Source organism: Primulina tabacum, chromosome 13, assembly GCF_025594145.1.
Source record: "Primulina tabacum isolate GXHZ01 chromosome 13, ASM2559414v2, whole genome shotgun sequence".
NCBI classification, from domain to species: Eukaryota; Viridiplantae; Streptophyta; class Magnoliopsida; order Lamiales; family Gesneriaceae; genus Primulina; species Primulina tabacum.
The window spans coordinates 9,062,018-9,087,588 of record NC_134562.1 but is presented as its reverse complement, the minus strand read 5'-3'; the positions used below and the strand labels follow the sequence as shown (position 1 = coordinate 9,087,588).

At 38.7% G+C, this 25,571-nt stretch overlaps 2 long non-coding RNA genes across 2 annotated transcripts; one reads left to right on the top strand and one right to left on the bottom strand.

The window, feature by feature from the left end:
- Positions 1–860: 860 nt before the first annotated feature.
- Positions 861–21,163, top strand: LOC142523436 (uncharacterized). Its single transcript, XR_012814651.1, has 3 exons — positions 861–1,097; positions 1,195–1,442; positions 20,967–21,163. It is a non-coding gene; the product is annotated as an uncharacterized LOC142523436 (long non-coding RNA).
- Positions 21,164–21,731: 568 nt separating this feature from the next.
- On the bottom strand, positions 21,732–22,765 carry LOC142523435 (uncharacterized). The gene is made up of 2 exons (XR_012814650.1): positions 22,391–22,765; positions 21,732–21,991 (listed from the first exon to the last, which is right to left on the bottom strand). It is a non-coding gene; the product is annotated as an uncharacterized LOC142523435 (long non-coding RNA).
- Between the last annotated feature and the right edge of the window lie 2,806 nt (positions 22,766–25,571).

Genomic DNA, 25,571 nt, shown 5'->3' with positions numbered 1-25,571 from the left:
CGTTTTTCGCGTTTTCGTCACGTCTAGTATTTCTAGTTTAATTTCTCTTGTTTAAATATTATTTTGTTTAGTTTGATCATGAATTCTTGTAGTTAATTTACATTATTTGTTAGAATTTAATGGGATCCTACCCCGAAACCAAGTTTAGTTAATTCATCTATCGACTTTTGATTTATTCTTGATTGTGTTATTATTTTCATTGCGTTGTTGAAGCGTAGCTAACTTTAATAACGATATCATATTGCGAGTGAGTTCGAGAGAATAACCTGTGATAGGAACGAGTAGCATAATCCGTGGATTTACAATTTACATAGAATTACGAAATCGGATATACGTTGATAGTCATAGTCCAGTAGGTCAAAAGCTATGGGATTTCATAGAATGACATGCAATTCACCCTTGATAAATAATTAAAGAGATTTAATTACTTCACTGAGTTGAATTAGTTTGTCATAGCTTGAGAGGGCGTGTTCAATTGGATAGGAAATCCCGTCGAAAGCTTAGATCATTGTTGAACTCATTAAGTAGATTAGCGAGTGGTAGGTGAACCGAGATTCCCAGGAAATTCATTTCTCATTGAACTTTAATCAATCATTCTAGCTTATTTATTTAATCATTTAATCCTTGAAACATTTCATTGAGTTCTTATTTAATCATTATTGTAGTAAACAACCATCCAAATTATTGTTGCTAAAGATTTTAATAATTGAGAATAACAATTGCGAAATACAGTCTCTAGAGGAACGATACTCGTACACTATATTATTACTTGACATCGTGCATTTGCGAATATTTCGAGCCTGAATATTATTAATTTTTACTAAGGATTTTACAGTGCAAGTTTTGCTCGATCATTCAACGAGGACAATATTTCATCCGATATAACAGAGTCAAAATCAGATACAACACACGATGAGAAGCTTGGGGACAAGAATAAATATTCACCATTTCTAAAGAACACAAGCAGTACAAAAAACAAAATTAAAAGGACAAGATTTGCATTTGAAACACAAAGTCGAGTTGACATACTTGATGATGGCTTTAGGTGGAGAAAGTATGGACAAAAAGTAGTCAAAAACAACAAATTTCCCAGGTATGTCACATAATGTATTTCATTAATTTTTCAGGACAAATTATGCACGATTTTAGCATAGGTGTTTAAAGGTTACAACTATGTTATGCTGCACGCAGGAGTACTATAGATGTACTCACAAAGGATACAATGTGAATAAGAAAGTACAGAGGCTATCGACAGATGAGGGCATTGTCGTCACAAGCTATGAAGGACTTCACCAGCATCCAGTTCAAAAGCATGATGACGATTTTGAACAAATTCTCAATAAGATGCACATTTATCCTCCTCGTCGATCCCACTCTGCAACCCTTTTAGTTATACCATCTAGCAAGATATGTACTCACATTAATGTACACTCATACATAATGTAACGTACCATATTTTTAAACTACTTAAAATTTACGGAAAAATAAAAATTTTCTTAGATAAATAATAAACCTTCCAATTGTGTTAAAAATAATCTGCTCGTCTAAAAATATTTGAAATAAAAACAATTACAAACAAAGTTCGCAAAAAGGTAATGCGCCTTATCAAACTAAACCACAGTACTGGGATGGCAGAGATGTCCACTACCACATACATGATTTCCCCGGTCATGCTTTACCGGGTGGATTGGTCCCTGGTCATGCTTTATCGCTTTCCAATCCTGATCTAAACCCGGTCATGCTTTATCGGGGTGGAGAGGTCACCGGCAACGTTCACCGGCTTCCAAACCCGTTCATAATTTGTCACAAGACATTAAAACATTTTCTTTTGCACGTCGAACATACTTACATGACGTTGAGGGATTCGTTGGATCTTGCTTGGGGCTATTGATGCACATGCCTACTAGTACATTATTCCAACAACTTAAAATCTCATAACTTAACCGTACCAAACAAACTCACCACCGAAGTAATTAAACAACTTATGACCTTCTAAACCCCTCAGGACTTGGCCATTTTTAGTCGACATGCTAACCCATGACTCGAACCCCGAAGCAACCTTGACATGGAGTAAGAAATTTCCCAAGCAAACTTCATAACATCTAATCTAACCCTCACTATGCTAGGACATAATAGCGTAATAGTACCCAATGAAAGCAATATCACCTAAAATCGAAGCCAGAAAAATACCAGAACCAGCGCCTAGGCGCTAAGGGGCAGCACTGCAGCGCCTAGGCGCTACCCTGTAGCGCCGTGGCACTGCACCATTCGAAGCTGCTCCTAGCACAGCGCTGCGGCTCTAACCCTGCGCGAACTCCACCAAAATCTGCACACAAGTTTTCCTATGACTTCTAATGCATCCTCACCCTTACTAACCCAAAACGACACACCAAAACTCGTATGATCACCCCAATCGACACACCTAAATGTAGCAATGACCAATCGGCAATTCCCTCCGTAGCCTGCAACAAAATAAACTCAAGAAAACATGAGGGACATTTTTCAAAATGTAGCAGCTTGAGCAGTCACAAAAAAATGAACATAACTCACTCGTTTCTTGTCCAAAAATTACGAATTTACTGTCAAATTGAAGGTATCAAAAAGTACTACGTTTTATATGTTGAATATTTTTCCAAAAAATCAACTGAAATTGCAGAGTAATAAAAATAACAGTAAACTCGGGTTTAGCCTCCCGCTCAGTCCAAGCCAGCTCATTGGTCCTCATCTCTCGTCTCCTCAAATTCATCCTCACCTGTATCGATCAAGTCTAGTGAGTCTAACGGCTCAACATGTATAAACTGGAGATACAAAGTACTACATAATAAAACCACATGCATCTTTAAAGTAGGGCTTACATACTTTAAACTTGAACGTAATAGCATAAACATACTTGAAACTTGAACGTAGTAGCATAAACGTAGACGTGCCATCATCATAAGAATTTTCTTAAACATACTTGCATCATACATACTTGAGCATGCATAACATCATTTTGCGTAGAGATATGTTTCAAAGCAAGTGGCCTATACATAAATACGCCTGATCAGACTAAACCAAAGTACTGGGCTGGAAGGAAAAGTCCACTACCACATACATGAGATCCCCGTTCATAATTAACGGGTGGATTGGTCCCTGGTCATACTTTACCGCTTCCCAATCCTGATCTAAACCCGGTCATACTTTACCGGGGTGGAGAGGTCCTCGGCCACGTTCATCGACTTCCAAACCCGTTCAAAATTTGGTCACAAGACATTTAGCATACCTCAAAAACATAAAAATATTTTATTTTGCACGTCGAATATACTTACTTCGCGTTGAGGGATTCGTTGGATCTCGCTTGGTGCCACTGCTGCACATACTAACATGAGTTCGAATACCTACCTTGCATAACTTAGACGTCTAGTCATGCTCACACCCAAAAATGATAAATTTCCTTATGGCATTTTAAATCTCTCGGGACTCGACCTCGTTTAATCATCGTACTAAATAATGACATCAAAACCCCTAAAGAATCAAAAATAAAAATAAAAAAAAAAATTAAACTTTTTTATTTAAAAGGACACGGACCCCGTGTAAGGGTCCGTCTCGGGGTCCGTGTAGGTGCTGAAAATTCAAATTTTGAAGGAAAAAGTGCATGAACCGAGTGCCAGGGTCCGACTACGGGTCCGTGTAGGTGCTGGAAACGCGAACTAACGGGAAATCACTACACCTAACTCGATCATACGGACCATGAACCAATGCCCTGAGACCCATCCTAGGATGCTATGGCACTTAATAAAACTCCAATAAACACCCCAAAACACTACGGATCACAAACGACGCAACCCAATCCGTGAATACGACATTTGACACCAAAACAATTCCTACGACCTCTAATTCAATCGAGTGCCTTACGACACGAAACTAAACACCAACAATCATCCCAACATCATTCTCGATGTACTTAAATGCAGTAGTGATCACCCGTCGATCCCCAACGAATCCTGCAACAATAAAACTTCAAGAACCCATTTTCAGAAAAACGCAGTTTGAGCAGTCTCACCAAAACAATCATATATCACTCATTTCTTATCCAAATATTTCGAATTTACTGTCAAATCGAAGGTATCAAAAGGTTCTACGTTTTATATATTGAAATATTTTCCAGAAAATCGACCAATAAGTCGCAGTATTTAAAATGACAGCGATTTTGAGTTTTCAGATCTAAAATTGTTTCAAAACCGATCCAACAAATTTTTGCTCAAACGTTTTACAACATACATTGATTTTACATATAATAAAAATAAGAACATATAATATAACAAGATCGATGCAGAAACAAAATATTATACATGTCTTTTGATATTTAAAATTACCGAACCGACGATACCAAAGCGGAAACTGTGCGAGGGTTGATCCGGGACGATCGTGGAACGATTTTCTTGAAGAAAACCCAACGAAAAAGTGCTGGAAAACTGATGAGGGAGGGGCGGCTGCTCTCTTGTTCTAAGAATTTCTAAAATTTTCTCCTAAAAAATATAAGAGATGAAATGTGTATGTGTGTGTTGTGTGAAACGTATATGGGTGTGTGTAAAAGTGTGTGTGTGTGTTTTTGTGTGAGTTAATAATAAGGTTAATTAGGAGCTAAATTGTGCTAAAATTAATAATTCGCAAACAATTAAAAATGCTAACTGTAATGCCCGAGATTTTGATTATTGTAATCTGAAATGATTTGTTGATAAATTGATGTGATTATAGACAGAACGGATCAGACCGGGAAAGACGATCGAAGACACGAATTATGTGCGAGGACTGAACCCTCGCGCATATGCGCGATCGGACAGAGCGCATATGCGTGAGGTAGGCAGAGAACCTCGCACATATGCGCGACATGGAACCGCGCAAATGCGCGAGTATGGCAGAGAGTTGCAAAGAACCTCGTGCATATGCGCCTGGTGAGGGCGCGCATATGCGCGAGTTGCCGTGAAGATACGCGCTGAGACATAGTGTCTCGCGCATATGCGCCGAAGGAGGTCGCGCATATGCGCGAGATGTGCAGCACCTAGAGTTAACCACTTGCCCTTGACATGCATGGTGTATATATATATATATATATATGAATTAGATTCATTTTCCCTTGAAACATTCAGAAAGAAGGAATCGAATTGTTTCTATCGTACAAGATCCGCCCGTCAGAATTTCAATCCGACTTCAGTACTGTGTTTCTATCGACGAGAGCTTCAACTGAACGTAAGTTGTATTGTTTTCTGTTATGTTTTGAAAATATGATATTGAAGGAATCGGATATGATTCATATATGGTGTTCTTGACATAATAGACATCGTATAATCGAAACCAGATTGAAGAACGGATATCGTATGAAATTGTTATGATATTTGGAATAGATTTGATTGAGATTTGATATCAGATTGTATTGTTATCGATTATGGGTTGTGAGAATTGATATCTGTTGAATTATATTGCTGGGTATATTGAGATGGTGCAGTTATACCGTCGAAAACAGAATTTGATTGAGTTCTGATTATATCCAGTATTGATTCGAGTGGTATTGTAATATTATGCTTCTTGAATTAGTATTCCAGATTGGAATCAGAATCAGTAGAAGAAAGATCAGAGTTGTCAAGTGTTTTGCTACTACAGAAAGGTATAAATCAGTGTTGATCCGGGATTGCACAACTCGAGTTTGATTTAACTTGAGTTTCCCAAAATCACATACTTAATTGTCATTGCCTCGATATGTTGCAATGTCTAAGATTGAGATGCTTATTCTATTGATTTATAGCAAAGCGTTTATTGAGTCATGGGCGGAGATGCCTAGTCATTGGCAGGATATGCCAAGTCTGGGACGGATATGCCAAGACACTGGATGTTTGGTTTATATCGATGTTTGCTTAGGAGTTTATTTATTCCTATCGCTGAGATTCGATATATGAGACAATGTCGAGGAACTGGGATCCCTAGATTAGATATGAGTCGAGTCTGAGATGACGAGTCACGAGTTTATTTACAGTTTTACATCATTCATGTTTTCGGATTTGATACATGTTATTGATAACTGTTATATGCTTTTATATATTTTTTATATGATTGCATGTTTACATGGTTTATAGTGGGATTATATTCTCACCGAAGTTATCCGGTTGTGTTTGTATGTGTGCATGACAACAGGGGGGACATGATCAGGGTCAAGAAGAGAATGAGAGAGGACAAGTTAGCGTGGAGATCTGGATCAGAAGTAGATAGGCTTCAGCACTTTATGTATAGTAGTTGAACCCTAGTTTGATTTTAATGTATTGAGTACAAGACATGTACTTTACGTTTGATATGTATATCAGATTTATTTCATGACATTCCGCATATGTATTTTAAAAAAAATAAAAAAAATTTAGACCATGTTTCTTTAATTGATCTAATCATTCCCAAAGATGATTAAGAAATGAATTAGCGTCCGGGTCCCCACACTAACCCACTTTTAACTTAATAAAATCCCTTAATTTAAAATGAAATGCACACTTGCTAAAATTTAAAAGTTTTAAAATCCTAAAATCACTAAATAAATCAATCAGGCTTTAAAAATGCTAAAAACTAAGTAAACAAACATTTTAAAATGCATCAATCCTAACTTAAAATAAAATACCATATTTTAAAATCGCCATAATCGTCTTCAGTCTTTTTTCCTCGATCCCGTATCGAATAATCGCATGAAACATGAAACTCAAGAAAATATTTAACGTGCATCACATAAACATAATTAATTAAAATAATACAATTTAAATAGATCATGCATCGCTATAGATCATTTTAAACTTAAATAAATAATTTAACAATTTAAATAAATGCATGGGTTTTACGTGTAGTGAATTTGAACTCTACAGTTCCTCCCCCACTTAAATAAATTTCGTCCTCGAAATTAAATCTTACCAAACAATTCCGGATAGCGGCTTCTCATATCTGCCTCTGTCTCCCAAGTGGCCTCCTCCACTGCTTGATTCAGCCACCGGACTTTGACAAACTTGGTCACCTTGTTCCGAAGTCTCTGCTCCTTTCTGTCTAGGATTTGGACGGGTCTTTATTCATATGAAAGATCTGGAGCAAGCTGCAACGGCTCATAGCTCAAAATGTGCGAGGGATTTGCTAGGTACTTCCTCAGCATCGAGACATGGAACACATTGTGTACCCCAGTCAGGTTCGGCGGGAGGGCAACACGATAAGCTAGTGTCCCAACTCTGTCAAGAATTTCAAACGGTCCAATAAACCTCAGGATAAGCTTGCCTCTCTTCCCAAATCTCATAATTCATGGGTGCTATTTTCACGAAAACCTGATCATCTACGACAAAATCTAAATCCCTCCTCCTCTTGTCTGCATAGATCTTTTGACGACTCTGGGCGGTCTTCATCCTGTCTCTGATCTTGACCACCACATCTGCAGTCTGTTGAACAATCTCTGGACCAAGTTCTGATCTCTCATTGACTTCATCCCAATGAATCGGCGATCTGCACTTCCTCCCATACAATGCCTCGTAGGGAGCCACACCAATAGATGATTGAAAACTGTTGTTGTAAGTAAACTCCACTAGAGGCAGCTTAGATTCCCAAGTCCCATGGATATCGATTATACAGGCTCGCAATAAATCCTCCAGAATCTAAATCACTCGCTCAGACTGGCCATCTGTCTGAGGGTGGAAAGCAGTACCGATTAGCAACTTCGTCCTATGGTTGCATACAAACTCTTCCAAAAGGACGATGTAAACCTCGGGTCCCTGTCGGACACAATAGAAACTGGGATCCAGTGCAATCGAACTACCTCCCTGATATAGAGCTCCGCATACTGCGTCATGGAGAAATTCGTCTTCACTGGTAAGAAGTGTGCCGACTTAGTGAGTCGATCCACTATAACCCAAATAGCATTGGATCCTCTGACTGACCTCGGAAAACCAACAACAAAGTCCATGGTGATGTTCTCCCATTTCCACTCGGGTACATGGAGTGGCTTAAGCATACTTGCTAGCCTCTGATGCTCTGCTTTCACCTGCTGACAAGTGAGGCATTCAGACACAAATCGGTGGATATCTATTTTCATACCTGGCCACCAATATAAAATCTGTAAATCCTTGTACATCTTGGTACCTCTTGGATGAATGGAATACGGAGATTCATGTGCCTCTATCAAAATATCCTCTCTGATCGAATAAACACTAGGAACCCACATCCTACCTCTGTACCTCACATTACCATCGAAAACTGTGTAGAGTACACTGCCCTTGGCTTCATCCTTCAGCCTCCATTTCTGCAACTACTCATCTGAAGACTGACCTGCACGGATTCGGTCAAGCAACGAAGACTGAACTGTCAGATTAGACAGCTTAGGAGCTTTGCCCTTAGGATAAACCTCTAACCCAAATCTCTGAATCTCTGACTGATGAGGTCTCTGTACTGACAGTTGTGCTACTACTGCAACTTTACGGCTCAAGGCATCTGCCACAACATTAGCCTTCCCCGAATGGTAGCTAATTTCACAATCGTAGTCTTTTACTGATACGAATATAACCGAGCGTGGCGTGCAAATGATTGGAAAAAGATTTAGAGAGCATCGTCGTTTCGGACCTTCAATCTCAATAATGATGAATCAAGCATATCCAAGCAAATTGTGGAGTTCAACAACGAATATAATGAAGGAGTCCCGAACAACCAAGCATATTCAAGTGCTAAATGACCATGAGGACAGCAAGCGACGCGGCCGCGAGCCAGGGTCTGCATTTTGCGCGCAGCTGCGCGAGTTCTCGTGTAGCCGCGCGCACTGTCGTGTCAAACTTGCTAGAAAACTTTTGTTATGACTTTTTACACTACTTTTTCATGTTTTATTGATTATATATACATTGTATCAGACCATGAACAAAATAATTCAGAGTTATAAGAAATTTATTGAGGTTTCTCTCAATATTCAAGGCTATTTTAGCTTTGTTCTTCACAAAAATCAAACTTATCAAAGATTGCATCTTTGTGGCGTTTGTCAATTGTTTTCGCATGGATTGTCAAAACAAGTTCTTTAAAGGTTCGTATGAAATTCGATTGTTACTATCGTTGATATTTGTTGCTAAGTTTTAATCACTTAGAGATGAATATCACAAATCGTTGCTTGTTTCAAAAGATCGGGACAACACAATCGATCTTTGTTCGATATTGAATTGAGGGCGCGATTCTAATTAATCGTGTTTGCTTCTCATTCGTACGAGGATTCGTATCATTTGGTATCAGAGCATCTGGTTTTCTTTGATTCAAGTAAGTTATCGTTGCTATTTTCAGATCTGTTTAAAATTTCATTTTGTTCTCAGATCTGTGTTATCCTTTCGTTTGCTATTTTCAGATCTGTCTAAAATTTCTTTGTGTTCTCAGATATGTGTTATCCTTTCGTTTTTATTTTCAGATCTTTCTAAAATTTTGTTCTGTTTTCAGATCTATGTTAAAATTTCGTTTCTGTTTTCAGATCCATGTTATCCTTTGTATTGTTGTAAGATCTGCGTTATTCAAATTTCTTGGCTTTGGTCTGATTAGTTTGATATACAAGTACAAAGCTTGAGCACATCTTAGAGAGAACTATCAAATTCGAGTGAAAATACATGAGTGCGAGCGTTATTTTTTTGGAGTGACTGGTGAGTATATTGTAGTGAAAAAAAAGAAAAAAAGAGAGTCGAGTGAATTTTTATTGGAGTGACCGGTGAGGATTTGTGGTGAGGAAATGATACGAATCCTCGTACGAATGAGAAGCAAACACGATTAATTAAAATCGCGCCCTCAATTCAATATCGAACAAGGATCGATTGTGTTGTCCCGATCTTTTGAAACAAGCAACGATTTGTGATATTCACCTCTAAGTGATTAAAACTTAGCAACAAATATCAACGATAGTAACAATTGAATTTCATACGAACCTTCAAAGAACTTGTTTTGACAATCCGTGCGAAAACAATTGACAAATGCCACAAAGATGCAATCTTTGATAAGTTTGATTTTTGTGAAGAACAAAGCTAAAATAGCATTGAATATTGAGAGAAACCTCAAGAAATTTCTTATAACTCTGAATTATTTTGTTCATGGTCTTCTTCCAATCATTTGCACGCCACGCTCGGTCAGATTCGTATCAGGAAACTTTATCTTTTATTGTTTTATACTAACCTTTTCTTGCAGGTATAATGATTGACGAACGTCAATTTCAAACCATGTTAGGAGGGTTGGATAGAATATGGGAGAATGAGTTTAAGCCTCTACGAAAAAATATAGGAGGTGCGAAGAAGAGGAAATACATGATAGGCAATATTATGAGGATAGGCGACGTAGAAGATTTGGAGGGAATAGATCGTTGTATTTGCATTGTGATGATGATAGGGGATGTGAGGAGAGTAGTGGGTATAGCAACCGGGGAGAGAAAATCAGTGCTAGGACAAAGATTGAGTCGAGAGTTGAAGCTAGCAAATATGAATATCAAAGTACATTTAAAAACTCAAATTCTAGTACTTGTGATATCATAAGTTGTTGGTGTTTAGAAATTGGTCATGATATCAGTCAATGTCCACGTGATAAGGTGGCCATAGTAGAATCATCTGTTGAGTATGAATCTGATGTTGTTGTTGAACCTGAATATGAACTTGAGGTTGGGGAGATTGAGGATGATACTAATACGCTGGTTCTTGACACGAGTGTTGAGCAGTATGTGGTGAGAGGTGAATTGATAGATGATGGTACTTCACTGGTTGATGATACAAGTACTGTTAAGTAAAACCTTGTGGACAGTGAATCATTGAGTGGTGAAGAAGTTTCTATTTTGTCTACTATGGGAGAGGAGAGCAGGCAAGGAGAAGTTATTATACATAAATTCGTTGAGCAACGAATACTTCATTTGTTCAATCAAATCCAATTGTTGTTCTTGAGAATCAATTGAAATTCCTTGAATTGAGAGAAAAAGAAATTAAAATGGCCGAAAAAAAGAGCGAACAAAAGAGTGAGATGGCCATAGAAAAGAAAGAAGAGAGAAAAAAAAAAGAAAAAGAGGCCAAAGGAGAAGAAAAAGAAAAGAAAAGAAAAATAAATTAAAGGCCCAAAAGAGTCAAAAGAGTGAGGTAGAGAGTAATTTGCTCTTGCATAAATCATTTCATGTACCTATGTACAAGTTGGTTTATTCTCATTTTGATGATATAGCCGGTTCAATCCCGAGCATTATTATTTCTCCTTTGCAGGATTTCGATGAAGACATGATGAGGAGACAATGAAACGAATCCTCGTACGAATGAGAAGCAAAGAATCGCGCCCTCAATTCAATATCGAACAAGGATCGATTGTGTTGTCCCGATCTTTTGAAACAAGCAACGATTTGTGATATTCACCTCTAAGTGATTAAAACTTAGCAACAAATATCAACGATAGTAACAATCGAATTTCATACGAACCTTTAAAGAACTTGTTTTGACAATCCATGCGAAAACAATTGACAAACGCCACAAAGATGCAATCTTTGATAAGTTTGATTTTTGTGAAGAACAAAGCTAAAATAGCCTTGAATATTGAGAGAAACCTCAATAAATTTCTTATAACTCTGAATTATTTTGTTCATGGTCTGATACAATGTATATATAATCAATAAAACATGAAAAAGTAGTGTAAAAAGTCATAACAAAAGTTTTCTAGCAAGTTTGACACGACAGTGCGCGCGGCTACACGGGAAATTTATTGTGAATCAACAGTCCCCGGCAACGGTGCCAAAAACTTGATCGAGCAAAACTTGCACAGTGAATAATCCCAAAATTTATTTTATAAATGAAAGCTCGATTTAAATATCGCAAGTGCACGATAGTCAAGTTATAATAAACGTAAGTGAATACGAGTATCGTTCCACAAGAACTGCGTTACACTATTTTTATTTTCAAGTAAAATTTCTTTAGCAACGATAAAATGAGTTGATGATTAAACTAATGTAAATTAAACAACTAAAATAATTAAAATGCAAAGAAAACGTACTCAAGACCGCAATGATTAATTTGGATTAAATCAAATGAGAAATGAATTTGTTGGGAATTAGCAGTTCACCTACCACTCGTGTTTAAATAATCACACTCGACTTTTACTCGTGCGTTCGACGGAATTCCCTAGACTAATTAATATATTCTGTCGAGCTATATTAATACTAATAAAAAACATGCAGTACTCAAGTGTCCTCAAATATTTAACAGTTCAAGATTGCATTACATTCTATGGAATCCACTAGCTTTCATTCGGGTGAACTATCACTATCGACACGTACCCAATTCCGTATATCTACTAAAATTGTAAATCCGTGGTTTATACTATTTGATCGTATTGTTAACTATTCTATCGAACGCATCAACATGAAATAATCAAAGGAAGTTAGCTAGGCTTCGATTGAAACAAGAAATAACAATAGCATAAACAAATCACTAATAAAAACATCGAGAAATAATGTTAAACACCGAGTACGGGGTAGGATCCCCTCAAATCCCAACAAATCTAGAGTTTAGCTACTGAAATTCATGATAAAAACCAACAATCAATGTAAGAAATAAAATACTGAATAATGAAAATACTAAAGATGACGATGGATGACGGCCACGACGCGTGGAAATCTCGAGGTCTTCGAAATCTCCTTTGCTCCTAGCCTCTTCTCCAAGAAAAATGATGAAAAGTCTGATAAAAGATGAAAAACGGCTGCTGCTCTCGTGTGTTAGGTTATGGTGTAGGATAGAGTCCCTAGAAATTTGGAAACAAATATTTCTCAATCTCGCTTCTCGCTAGGGCGGTATATTTTGACCGCCCTAGCGAGAGGTCCTCGAATAAGCTTCCTCGAGCATGTCCCTGGTTTCGCTGGGGCGGTCACATCGCTTCTCGCTAGGGCGGTATATTTTGACCGCCCTAGCGAGAGGTCCTCGAATAAGCTTCCTCGAGCATGTCCCTGGTTTCGCTGGGGCGGTCACTTGTGACCGCCCTAGCGAGACACTTGCGCAAAATAATCCTCGGCCAGACCACAATGCTCGCTGGGGCGGTCACTTTTGACCGCCCTAGCGAGACCTCTTCGATATTATGCCAAAGTTTCTCCCACTTTTTGGTACAATTCCTACAAAATAACCACAGAATACACGAGATTAGTCAAATGCTCAATAATGCTAAAAAAAATGCAAAATTCAACTAAAACAAACTAATATGATGCATGAACGCGACTCAAAACCAACACTAAAAACACGTAAAAACGAGTCCTATCAACCCCCTCATACTAACCTTTTGCTCGCCCTCGAGCAAAATAGGTTAAAGCACGAGATTCTAAACAAACACAACAAACACAAAATACTCAAACAAGAAATAACCAACACAAGTAAATGTCAATGGTTAGTTAACACTTTTATGCTCATGCCTCAGTGAACTTTCCCACATACAAATCATAATCAAGTCAAATCACAAACGAATACTCATTCTCATCTACACATAAATCTCGACACTAATTTGAACGTGTGTGTGTGTCATGATGGGTCTAGTCATTCGTACTTCAAATAGATCAATCATCCGATCATGCGAGTCACTCAATTAGCACTTCAATACAAGTCTCACTAGCATGCACCCCCGTGTCCATTTATCACTAACCATAATTTGAACTTTATTCGATTCTTAAGTGCAGAGAAGGGTGTCGAAAAGAAGGAAAATAAGCTCAAGTGGCTAACAGTCGGGAGTACACCGATCATTTTCATTGTGCAATCGTCAAGACTTTTCGTCTGACTTTCCTCGTCTCCTTACATCTCCAACTTTTAGCCCAGGAATAGAATTTCATTCCTTTTATTTCGGCTCCCCCTCACCTTACATCTCTACCAATTTTTTCTTTTTCGATATAATTTTTTTTGTTTTTTTTGATGCACAATTTTCACACGTGTACTCCCTAGGCTAAGAATATATACTTTGGATTACAGCTGGTTAGGAGTATGATATTTTAATTCAGTGCATTGAAAAAGGGGGTATATGTAAAGTTCAAGGCAAATCACATGTTCTCATTCAAGGTCCCAATTAGTGACTTATTTTCACGGGTTTACATGCTAAATCAACTCATAAATGATGCCTTTCAAGTTAACCACACAAAACCTTCAAATTTCACCATTATTCCTACAAAATTCTAGTCCCCACACATATGTGCTCAAAAAGTTCAACTTTGTGCCAAAATTCATGCTTTAACAATCAAGAGTACCATTCATGAGGTGACCCAATCAATACTTTTGTATACTATCAATTCAACATCATCATTGGCTCATACACTATGTCTTCTCACCATAAACGACACCAAACATGCAATACTATAACGGACTAAAAACAACCAACTCAACACAAGCAATACTAACAACACCAAATAAACTCCCATAACTGAAAATTGACACCACCAAAGTAATATAAACTCCACCAAACAAAAGAAATGCTACGAATTTAAAACCAATTAACTAAGAAAACATAACAATCTACCCCCTCATACTAGAGTTGTGCAATGCCCTCATTGCACAAAACGAAACGAACACTAAAAACATAAAAACTCATGAATGTGAAGGCAAAGACAGAATATGCAAAATAAAAAGAAAGGGGAAACAGTAAACTCCCCTGATCAGAAATCATCCTCCTCCTCATTCTCCGGCGGTGGAACTCCCTCTTCAGCTGCTGGGGGCATACGATAATTGTACTGAAACTGGAAGGGTGGCGGGTATACGGGTGTAGGTGGCCGTCCGGAAGTGTCGATGCCCAAATGAGTTGAGATCCCCTGCACCAGGTGTTCGATGTTCTGAATATGTGCCTGATTAACGGCCTGGTACTGCGTCTGATAATGGGCCCAAGCGCCCAATTTGGCGACGCGATCTCGCATGGCATGACGGCGTGGCTGCGGGGGTGGTGGTGCATGTCCTAAGGCCGGAGGTGGTTGAGCTGCTATCCCATAATCGAAAAATACCTCCTCGGGCAGCTCAGCCTGTCTCTTCTCCCTCTTGGATTTATAGAGAGCCTCATCAATGGCTCTCATCGGCGGTAACCACTCATCATCATCTTCGAATATCACCCCCGCTCGGGCACACAGCTCAGTCACTATCGTCGGGAAGTAAAAAGCCAAATTGCTGCTATTAATGCACATGTTAAGCTGTCCGAAAATGAGCCTGCCCACATCAATCACCATCCCAGTACAGATGGCATAAAGAACAACCGCCCGCTCACGCTGCACATCACTCGTATGACCGACCGGCATCAATCTCTTAGACAAGAATGCATACCACAATGCCCCCTCCACTTTCAAAACCTTTTCAAGAAAGACCGTGTAAGTCCCCGGTTGTTTCCACGTGGTGCCCGGATAACAGAGTGTGCGAATGATCAAATCATAATCCGGGTTAAGCACCCACGCCTGAAACACCGAATCGTCCACCGACGGTAAACCCAACATATCATTGATCGTCTTGGGATCATACGGGACTAGATGTCCCCTCACAAATGCCTTCGACTCATTTCCCTCCGGAGCATTGGCATAAAATTCACGCACAACCGGAACCACTGCTGCATTCGGTTGTGCTACAAAGGTATTCCACCCTCTTCTTTCTTTTTGGGACTCCGAAAATTGACCGATAAGAAACGAGCTAAATCCACGCTCAGGGATTGGTTTCCTATGTAGTCTAGCATGCTCAAATCTCTCCCTAGCTTTTTCATTCACAAACATAGATGGAGTGGAACGAGAACTAGAAGCACCGTGAGTTACCTTAGATCTTTTGGGTGCCATGTAGAGATTGGAGTGCACAAAGTATCCAACCGCCGGAAAATTGTTGATGGTCGCCGGAGAAGCTCACCGGAATATGTGGAAGATGACCGGAGTTGCTTGAAAGACCGCCGGAGAAGAAAATCTTGTAGCCTAAATGCTTCCTCTTGGAGTGTATGGACCAAGATTGAGTCTTTGCCCTGAAAAATCACCAAATAATAAGGATTGAGCACAAAAGATGGAGGGGGGGCGCCGAAAATCGGAGGGGAGGAGTAGGGTTCGAAGTGGGGAGGAAAAGAGAAGAGGAAAGTATTTATAATCTGCGCGACTCGCTAGGGCGGAAAAAAACTGACCGCCCGAGCGAGAAGTTTTCGGAAAAAAAATTTTTTGTTAATCTGTGCGACTCGCTAGGGCGGTCAAAGTTGACCGCCCGAGCGAGAAGTTTTCGGGGAGAAAAATTTTTAATCTGCGCGACTCGCTAGGGCGGTATATTTTGCCCGCCCTGGCGAGACGTTTTCGCAAAAGAAGTGTTCGGGATCGATGTCTCTGACCACGCTAGTAGATCGGCGTACACTAGGTGGCCCTGCAGTTCAAGATCGATGTCTCTGACCACGCTAGTAGCTGATAATTCTTCTCCTGATGGGACTGTCACTGAATAGCTCACGTCGAGACCAATAGACTTGACGTGTGGGCAGTCCTTCACATATGATCGCTGGCTCCGCATTTAAAGCACTTGCCCGATCCATATAAACACTGTCCCGGATGCTGGCGGTTGCACTTCGGGCACAGTAGGTACTCAACGGGCCTCTGAGGAGCCTTCTGTTGAGGATTAGGACCCTTGTTCTTCGGCGGTTCCTGAAAGGGCCTCTTCCCCTGCTGCCCCTCGAAAGGCCTCTTAAACTGGGTTCTCTGCTACTTCTGCTGCTGAGGTGCCTGATAGGGCCTCTTGCCCTGCCTATCACCCTCGATATCCCTTTTGTCCTACTCTGCCACCAAGGCTCTAGATATGGCAACGACATAGGTAGTGTAAGACCAGCAACCCTGACGTCATGGCACAAGATCGGCCGCAACCCATCCATAAAATGCCTCAGCTTCTCCCGGGCATTATTCGCAACCAGGGGTACAAAGTGACACCCCCTCTCGAACTTCCTGACGAAGTCTGCCATGCTGCTGTCTCCCTGTCGCAGCGTCATGAACTCTCTAGTCAATCTGGAGCGTACTTCCTCAGTGAAGTACTTGGAGTAGAAAACTTCTCTGAACCCATTCCACGTCAGTGTTTGCAAGTTTACAGACACTGATACACTCTCCCACCATAGCCTGGTGTCCCCAGTCAGAAGGAACGTGGCACACATGACTCTGTTTCCATCCTGCAGTTCCATGAAATCAAAAATTACCTCGATGGATTTAATCCACCCCTCGGCTATCATCAGGTCAGTAGTCCCCAAAAAATCCTTTGGGTTCATCCTCCGAACCTCTCACACACTGCCTCTGGTCTGGGCCTCGCCCCCGTGTCCACCGCCGCCTGGTTCCCCGCAAACTGTGTTAAGAACGGAGTCATACCTGCAAGCATCTATGCCTGCATATCTGGCGGTGGAGGAGGTGGAGCGTCTCTCCCTTCCTCTCGAGCCTCTCTGTCCTCATCCCTTGCTTCCCAGTTAATCATGCGTCTGGGAGGCATACTGATCCAACAATTTACCCAACACGTAAACCCAACATGCATGAACATAATATCAATAGCATAAGATGCACGTGATTTGAACTTGAAACATGACATGCTGAAATCATGACTTAATGCTTAATACAAGGAATAATTCAAAACCTTAAAACTTACAGACTTGAGGTGTGGCTTCGTGAGCTTCTCGCAATTGGCAGTAGGCATAACCCTTTACAAGAACACCGCTCTGATACCAACTGTAACGTACCGTATTTTGAACTATTTGAAATTTGCGGAAAAATAAAAATTCTCTCAAATACAAAATAAACTTTCAAGTTGTGATCATAAATAAACTGTACAACAAAAGTATTTGCAATAAGATAGATCACATATAAAGTTTGCTAAAGAAAAATACTTGTTTAAACATCATAAACCAAAACGTGAAATCAGAATATGTGAAGCTTGCATAAACACTTAAAAACATGGGCGGTCCTCGGGTTTAGCCTCCCGCTCAGTCCAAGCCATCTCACTGGTCATCACCTCTCGTCTCCTCAAATTCATCCTCACCTGCATCGATCAAGTCTAGTGAGTCTAACGACTCAACATGTATAAACTGGAGATAGCAAGTACTACATAATAAAACCACATGCATCTTTAAAGTAGGGCTTACATACTTGAAATTTGAACGTAATAGCATAAACATACTTGAAACTTGAACGCAATAGCATAAACGTAGACGTGCCATCATCATAAGAATTTTCTTAAACATACTTGCATCGTACATACTTGAGCATACATAACATCATTTTGCATAGGGATATGTTTCAAAGCAAGTGACTCATACATAAATACGCTTGATCAGACTAAACCACAGTATTGAACTGGCAGGAAAAGTCCACTACCACATACATGAGATCTCCGTTAATAATTTAATGGGTGGATTGGTCCCTGGTCATACTTTACCGCTTCCCAATCCTGATCTAAACCCGGTCATACTTTACCGGGGTGGAGAGGTCTTCGGCCACGTTCACCGACTTTCAAACCCGTTCATAATTTGGTCACAAGACATTTAGCATACCTCAAAAACATAAAAATATTTTATTTTGCACGTCGAATATACTTACTTCGCGTTGAGGGATTCGTTGGATCTCGCTTGGGGCCACTGCTGCACATACTAACATGAGTTCGAATACCTACCTTGCATAACTTAGACGTCTAGTCATGCTCACACCCAAAAATGATAAATTTCCTTATGGCATTTTAAATCTCTCGGGACTCGACCTCGTTTAATCATCGTACTAAATAATGACATCAAAACCCCTAAAGAATCAAAAATAAAAATAAAAAAAAATTTAAATTTTTTTATTTAAAAGGACACGGACCCCGTGTAAGAGTCCGTCTCGAGATCCGTGTAGGTGCTTGAAATTCACATTTTGAAGGAAAAAGTGCACGGACCCCGTGCCAGGGTCCGGCTACGGGTCCGTGTAGGTGCTGGTAACGCGAACTAACTAGAAATCACTACACCTAAGGCTTAATCCTCCTAACTCGATCATACGGACCATGAACCAATGCCCCGAGACCCATCCTAGGATGCTATGGCACTTAATAAAACTCCAACAAACACCCCAAAACAACTACGCATCACAAACGACGAAACCCAATCCGTGAATACGACCATTTGACACAAAAACAATTCCTACGACCTCTAATTCAACCGAATGCCTTACGACACGAAACTAAACACCAACAATCATCCCAACATCATTCTCGATGTACTTAAACGCAGCAGTGATCACCCGTCGATCCCCAACGAAGCCTGCAACAATAAAAATTCAAGAACACATCAAAAACGCAGTTTGAACAGTCCCACCGAAACGATCATAACTCACTCATTTTTTATCCAAATATTTCGAATTTACTGTCAAATCGAAGATATCAAAAAATTCTACGTTTTATATGTTGAAAGTGTTCCAGAAAATCGACCGAAAATTCGCAGTATTTAAAATGACAGCAACTCAAAAAATCGACCGAAAAGTCGCAGTATTTAAAATGACAGCAATTTCGAGTTTTCAGATCTAAAATCGTTTCAAAACCGATCCAACAAATTTTTGCTTAAACGTTTTACAACATACATGGATTTTACGTATAATAAACATAAGAACATATAATATAACAAGATCGATGTAGAAACAAAAGATTATACATGCCTTTTGATATTTAAAATTACCGAACCGACGATACCGAAGCGGAAACTGTGCGAGGGTTGATCCGGGACGATTGTGGAACGATTTTCTTGAAGAAAACCCAACGAAAAACTGCTGGAAAACTGTTGAGGGAGGGGCGGCTGCCCTCTTGTTCTAAGAAACCTAAAATTTTCTCCTAAAAAATATAAGAAATGAAATGTGTATGTGTGTGTTGTGTGAAACATATATGGGTGTGTGTCAAAGTGTGTGTATGTGTGTTTTTGTGTGAGTTAATAATAGGGTTAATTAGGGGCTAAATTGTGTTAAAATTAATAATTAGCAAACAATTAAAAATACTAACTCACTTTTAACTTAATAAAATCCCTTAATTTAAAATGAAATGCACACTTGCTAAACTTTAAAAGGTTTAAAATCCTAAAATCACTAATTAAATCAATTAGGCTTTAAAAATGCTAAAAACTAAATAAACATTTTAATATGCCTCAATCCTAACTTAAAATAAAATACCACATTTTAGAATCGTCATAATCGTCGCGGGTCTCTTTTCCTCGATCCCGCATCGAATAATCGCCTGAAACGTGAAACTCAAGAAAACATTTAACGTGCATCACATAAACATAATTAATTAAAATAATACAATTTAAATAGATCATGCATCGCTATAAATCATTTTAAACTTAAATAAATAATTTAACAATTTAAATAAATGTATGGGTTTTACATGTACTGAATTTGGGCTTTACAGGAAGGTGGCTGCTGGAGAGTGTAACAAGAACCCTAGTTTCTTCAAAAGAAACGAAATGGAAGCCAAAGGGATTTGGGTGTGTGTGTGTACGTGTGATTGTGTGTGTATGATTGTCTGTGCGCGTGTGTTTTGTGGGTAATAAGGGGAAAAAGTGCTTAATTAATTAATGTACAAGCTAATTAAAAGTTAATCCACACTAACTTTTACAAAAATCCCCTAATTAAAATAAAATATACAATTAATAAACTTTAAAAGTTTAAAATTTTAAAATCTCAAAATAAATAAACCAGGCTCTAAAAATACTAAAAAATTAATAAATCATTTAAAATGATACTTTCTCGACTTGAAATAAAATACCACATTTTAAAAATCGCCCAAATCGTCGCCGGTCTCATTTCCCCGATCCTGCATCGAATAATCACCTAAAACATGAAGCTCAAGAAAATATTTTAACGTGCATCACATAATATAAATATTTTAAAATAATGCAAATTCATAAATCATGCATCGCTAAAATCATTTTAAGGTTAAATAAATAGTTTAACAATTTAAATAAATGTATGTGTTTTATGTGAAGTGATTTTGGGCTCTACACATGAGTACACATCTTTAATAATTTCATGTAGCCCAAGTTACTCATAGTTGGGAGACTAGTAAAAACTGTGATCAATCGTCGCATATTCCGCCAACAATATATCATCTTAGTTCAGGCTTCTGTTACAACATTTACATTTGTAATATGTACGATTCATGAAATGAACATGAATTGTAGCACCACTGCAAGTGAGGATCTGATCTATCTTTTTGTTGAAGTAGAGACCAAAAAGAGCTTTTTATATTTAACTGTTTTCCTCAGCTGAACGTTACAGTTTAAACAAATGCATCAACAATAATTTATAACATCACAACGAGAGAAAAGAAAATTATGACAATTTATCACATAACGACTCGAGGGTTCTAACATCAGCTGGTCAGGGGAAGAGGCACAACACCTTTGATGATTCAAAAGTCAGCATAACAGTTAGACAAACATGAATCACTTGTAGATCGTACACCAACACTTATTTCGGTTCATAAATAATGTCCTTTTTTTGAAACGGGACAATAAGTAACTGAGTAGCCTATAAATCACAACAAAGATGCAATCGCAGACACCAAAACACAACCTGCATCACTCAAATTTTATACATGACAGTCATTGTTATTTGTTAGCATCAATCATTCTAAGGGGAGTATGTGTCTATCATCAAACCACCATTGATTCACCATGACTAACATAAGAAGCAAGTTTGTATGATAATTCCACTAATCAGCAACTCTACGTACACCAAATTCTTAAGGAAAAAAGTAACTAATAACTCCGAATAGTCAGAATTCTACCTTCAAATTACATTATAAGCAGTAGATACATGAAGGAAAAAACAAAGGATCAATTACTCTAAAACAAATGTACACAAATATGCTCAAAATTTTCATATGGAATCACACTTCAACCATGCTCAGCCTCCTAGATATCAAGAAGCTCTGGTGCTTGTTCTCTTTGGGAATGTTTTTCTCAGGTATCTCATTGGGTCTTGCCTTCTCCATTTCCCTTCATTACGTCACACATAGGTAAAGGATTCATGCTGACACCAAAAAAAAATTATATTTTGGTAATAAAAACTTTAATAGCTTTTACAAAAATAAGAAGATCGTCATGTTCCTAAGAACACTCCTCATTAAGGAATTATTGATAATTTAATCAGAATTTCACCGAACGAAACAAATAACATAAACCCATTTGGACGGCCTTATCAAACCAAAGCATCCAAACCCGCATTTCATAAGCTATCTTCTATGCAAAAAAATTACGCAGTAGCCAAATCGCATTGATTGCCTAGTATTAGCAATAAATGGAATCATCCAGAGAACCATAACCTAACAAAAGTCGAAAATATAGTGAAACATAACGAAAATGAAAGGAAAAAAACGAAAAACTAATCATCTTCAATGCAAAAAAAAACAATAATTTTAAAGGAGCATACTTGGCGGCTGCGGTAGACTCTTCTTCAAGCCAGTTACGGATGTGACGGACGTTGCGGCGGAAGATGGAAGCTGACTGTTTGGCGCCACTCCTCATCAGCAAAATCACGGCACATACTCCGGCAACTGTCAGTAGGAAATTTGTCAACGCCATTCACAGGAACGGATGATTGTTCCTAAAGCTATATGAAGCTTGAAATTGTCCTTTGGAGTGACTGCGAGGGTTTTGGAGAAGAAGCAGCTTTGGAAGGGCCACGATCCGATTGTATTTGAGCCCAACTAAAGAGAATGGAAGCTTGAAATTGTCCTTTGGAGTGACTGCGAGGGTTTTGTAGAAGAAACAGCTTTGGAAGGGCCACGATCCGATTAAATTTGAGCCCAACTAGAGAGAATGAAATAATTATTATTACAGTTACGATGGATTAATATTTTTAACTAGTAAATTATTAACTAGTAAATTATGCACACACGTTTTATAACGTACCATACTTTTTACTACTTAAAAATTTGGCGGAAAAATTAAAAATTTTCTTAAAAGAGTAATCAAACTTCAATTTCGATAATGTAAACCGTACATCCCAAAAGTAGTTGCAACAAAAGTTCTAAAAATAAAGTTTGACAAAAGTATTTGTTTGAAATCTCATAACTAGTAGCGTGAAATCAAAGTATTTGACATTTCATAAAAACTTAAAACATGGGTGGTCCTCGGGCCTAGCCTCCTGCTCAGTCCAAGCAAGCTCCTTCATTCCCACCCCTAGTCTCCTCGAAATCATCCTCACCTGCATCGATCAAGTCTAGTGAATTTAAAGACTAAACAAGTATAAACTGAAAGTAACGAGTAATACATAATAAAACCACATGCAACTTTAAAATAGAGCGTACATACATGAACTTGAACTTGCTCTTAAACTTGAACTTACATACATACATACATAGACGTGCCATAAACATAAACATTTCTTAAACGTGCTTGCATACTTGAACATACTTGAACATACATAACTTCCTCATTTTTGCGTAGAGGCATGTTTCAAAGCAAGTGATCCATACATAATACACCTGATCAGACTAAACCACAGTACTGGGCTGACAGGGACGAATTCACTGCGACATACATGAGATCCCCGTTCATGCTTTAACGGGTGGATTGGTCCCCGTTCATTCTTTAACACTTTCCAATCCTGAACTAAACCCGTTCATGCTTTAACGGGGTGGAGAGGTCCTCGGCCACGTTCACCGACTTCCAAACCCATTCATAAATTTGGTCACAAGACATTTAACATACCTCAAAAACTTGAAATATTTTCTTTTGCACGTCGAACATACTACTTGGCGTTGAGGGATTCGTTGGATCTCGCTTGGGCCCGCTGCTGCACAAACTAACATGAGTTTGAAATACTTAACTTGCATAACTTAGACTTAGGTACTCAAGCTCACCACCGAAGTGAATACGTAGCTTATGACATTCTAGTTCCCTCGGGACTTGACCTCTTTTAATCAACGTACAAACCATTATCCTGAACCCTAAAACAAAACCTGATGTGAAGTCTAATTTTTTCCCAAAATGTGAAGTACACGGACCCGTGCCCGGGTCCGAGTAGGTTCGCAAAAGAAATTCTCGAAAAGAAGTAAGGACACGGACACCGTGCTAGGGTCCGTCTAGGGGTCTGTGTAGGCTCGCAAATTTGACACTTCCAAGGAAACAAAGGCACAGACCCCGTGTCAGGGTCCGTGGAAGTGTCCGTGTACCTACGGTAGTTGCGAACCCACGAAAATTCAATACAGGTGGTGCTTAATATTCATAACTCGATTGAACGGACTATGAACCGACACCTCGAGACCCATCCTAGGATGCTACTACCTTGTTCCAAACCCACAAAACCCCCACCCCCCCCCCCCCCCCCCCCCAAACAACGACATCCAACCTACGACCCAATACAACTCAAAATCACGGAAATTGACACCAAATCGTTTCCTACTACTTCTAATGAATTCAAGTGCCTATCGACACTAACCGGCATACCAAATACCAACCCAATATCATACTAAACATATCTAAATGCAGCAACGATCACCCATCGATCCCCAACGAAGCATGCAACAATAAAACTTCAAGAACACATCAATAACATAAATTTTTAGAAAACACATTTTGAGAAGTCCCACGAAAATAATCATAACTCTCTCAATTTTCATCCAAATATTTCGAATTTTATATCAAATCGAAGGTATCCAAAAGTCTACAATTTTTATGTTGAAAGTTTTCTTAAAATCACGACCGAAAAATCGCAGTTTTCAAAAGAACAGTAAATTTCGAAATTTTAGATCTAAAAACGTTTCAAAATCGGTCCAACATGTTTCTGCCCAAACCTTGCACATCATACATGGATTTTACGCATAAAAATAACGCAATACATACTATGACATGATCGACGCAGAAAAGAAAAGAATATATGTGCTTTATGATGTTAAAGTTTACCGAACCGGCAATACCGAAGCGGAGATGACACGAGGATTGATTCGGGACGATTGTGGCGCTAAAATCCTTGAAGAAAACACCTGAAAATCGCCTGGAAGATGGAAAGGGAAGGGGCGGCTGCAAGGGCTCCTAGAACCCTAGGTTTTCCTTTCTCAAAATAATAAAATCTGAATAATGAAGAGTGTGTGTGTGTGTTTAGCCGTTATTTAGTGTGTGTAAAAGTGTGTGTGGGGTGTGATTAGTGTTAATAATTAGGGAAATTGATTTGCTTAATCATACCATTAACCATGCTAATCAAGATACTAATTAAAATGTTAACTCAATTAAAAAATTAATTAAAATGCTATCCCTACTAATCTTTAAATATAATCCCCTAATTATAAATAAAGAGCACAAGCACTAAATCTTTAAAAGTTTTAAAACTCCAAAATTCCTAAATAATCAATTTAGGCTTTAAAGACGCTGAAACTTAACAAATTATTTAAAATGCCCCGACCTCCACTTAAAATAAAATTCCGCATTAAAACAAAATTGCCAAACTAGTCACCGGTATCTATCCCTCGATCACGCCTCGAATAATCGCTGAAACATGAAACTCAAGAAAACATTTTAACGTGCATCACATAAACGTAAATAATTTAAAGTAATGCGTTTAAATAAACCATGCACCACTAAGACTTATTTTAAAATTAAATAAATGCTTC